We start from the raw sequence: 2500 nt of genomic DNA, 5'->3' as shown, positions 1-2500 counted from the left end.
AGTGTGTGTGAGTGTACCTATCTGGTTATGTGTGTGTGTGTGTGTGTGTGTGTGTGTGTGTGTGTGTGTGTGTGTGTGTGTGTGCCTATCTGGTTATGTGTGTGTGTGAGTGTAGGGTGTGTGTGTGTGTGCGTGTGTGTGTGAGTGTACCTATCTGGTTATGTGTGTGTGTGTGTGTGTGTGTGTGTGTGAGTGTACCTATCTGGTTATGTGTGTGTGTGTGTGTGTGTGTGTGTGTGTGTGTGTGTGTGTCTGTTTGAGTGTGTGTGTCTATGTTTGTATGTCTGTTTGTGTGCGTGCGTGTGTGTGTGAGTGTACCTATCTGGTTATGTGTGTGTGTGTGTGTGTGTGTGTGTGTGTGTGTGTGTGTGTGTGTGTGTGAGTGTACCTATCTGGTTATGTGTGTGTGTGTGTGTGTGTGTGTGTGTGTGTGTGTGTGTGTGTGTGTGTGTGTGTGTGTGTGTGTGTGTGTGTACCTATCTAGTTATGTGTGTGTGTGTGTGTGTGTGTGTGTGTGTGTGTGTGTGTGAGTGTACCTATCTGGTTATGTGTATGTGTGTGTGTGTGAGTGTACCTATCTGGTTATGTGTGTGTGTGTGTGTGTGTGTGTGTGTGTGTGTGTGTGTGCATGTCTGTTTGAGTGTGTGTGTGTGTGTGTGTGTGTGTGTGTGTGTGTGTGTGTGTGTGAGTGTACCTATCTGGTTATGTGTGTGTGTGTGTGTGTGTGTGTGTGTGTGTGTGTGTCTGTGTGTGTGTGTGTGTGTGTACCTATCTGGTTATGTGTGTGTGTGTGTGTGTGTGTGTGTGTGTCTGTGTGTCTGTGTGTGTGTGTGTGAGTGTACCTATCTGGTTATGTGTGTGTGTGTGTGTGTGTGTGTGTGTGCATGTCTGTTTGAGTGTGTGTGTGTGTGTGTGTGTGAGTGTGTGTGTCTATGTTTGTATGTTTTAACATATTTATGTTTGCATGTCTGTTTGTGTGCGTGTGTGTGTGTGTGTGTGTGTGTGTGTGTGTGTGTGTGTGTGTGTGTGTGTGTGTGTGTGTGTGTGAGAGTGTACCTATTTGGTTGTGTGTGTGTGTGTCTGTGTGTCTGTGTGTGTGTGTGTGTGTGTGTGTGTGTGTGTGTGTGTGTGTGTGTACCTATCTAGTTATGTGTGTGTGTGTGTGTGTGTGTGTGTGTGTGTGTGTGTGTGTGTGTGTGTGTGTGTACCTATCTGGTTATGTGTGTGTGTGTGTGTGTGTGTGAGTGTACCTATCTGGTTATGTGTGTGTGTGTGTGTGTGTGTGTGTGTGTGTGTGTGTGTGCATGTCTGTTTGAGTGTGTGTGTGTGTGTGTGTGTGTGTGTGTGTGTGTGTGTGTGTGTGTGTGAGTGTACCTATCTGGTTATGTGTGTGTGTGTGTGTGTGTGTGTGTGTGTGTCTGTGTGTGTGTGTGTGTGTGTACCTATCTGGTTATGTGTGTGTGTGTGTGTGTGTGTGTGTGTGTGTGTGTGTGTCTCTGTGTGTGTGAGTGTACCTATCTGGTTATGTGTGTGTGTGTGTGTGTGTGTGTGTGTGTGTGCATGTCTGTTTGAGTGTGTGTGTGTGTGTGTGTGTGAGTGTGTGTGTCTATGTTTGTATGTTTTAACATATTTATGTTTGCATGTCTGTTTGTGTGCGTGTGTGTGTGTGTGTGTGTGTGTGTGTGTGTGTGTGTGTGTGTGTGTGTGTGTGTGTGTGTGTGAGAGTGTACCTATCTGGTTGTGTGTGTGTGTGTCTGTGTGTCTGTGTGTGTGTGTGTGTGTGTGTGTGTGTGTGTGTGTGTGTGTGTGTGTGTGTGAGTGTACCTATCTGGTTATGTGTGTGTGTGTGTGTGTGTGTGTGTGTGTGTGTGTGTGTGTGTGTGTGTGTGTGTGTGTGTGTGTACCTATCTGGTTATGTGTGTGTGTGTGTGTGTGTGTGTGTGTACCTATCTGGTTGTGTGTGTGTGTGTGTGTGTGTGTGTGTGTGTGTGTGTGAGTGTACCTATCTGGTTATGTGTGTGTGTGTGTGTGTGTGTGTGTGTGTGTGTGTGTGTGTGTGTGTACCTATCTGGTTATGTGTGTGTGTGTGTGTGTGTACCTATCTGGTTATGTGTGTGTGTGTGTGTGTGTGTGTGTGTGTGTCTGTGTGTGTGTGTGTGTGTGTGTGTGTGTGTGTGTGTGTACCTATCTGGTTATGTGTGTGTGTGTGTGTGTGTGTGTGTGTGTGTGAGTGTACCTATCTGGTTATGTGTGTGTGTGTGTGTGTGTGTGTGTGTGTGTGTGTGTGTGTGTGAGTGTACCTATCTGGTTATGTGTGTGTGTGCGTGTGTGTGTGTGTGTGTGTGTGTGTGTGTGTGTGTGTGTGTGTGTGTGTGTGTGTGAGTGTACCTATCTGGTTATGTGTGTGTGTGTGCGTGTGTGCATGTCTGTTTGAGTGAGTGTGTGTGTGTGTGTGTGTGTACCTAGCTGGTTATGTGTGTGTGTGTGTGTGTGTACCTAT

The sequence above is a fragment of the Lampris incognitus genome, unplaced genomic scaffold, assembly GCF_029633865.1.
Source record: "Lampris incognitus isolate fLamInc1 unplaced genomic scaffold, fLamInc1.hap2 scaffold_48, whole genome shotgun sequence".
NCBI lineage: Eukaryota > Metazoa > Chordata > Actinopteri > Lampriformes > Lampridae > Lampris > Lampris incognitus.
This window is presented reverse-complemented; position numbering follows the sequence as displayed.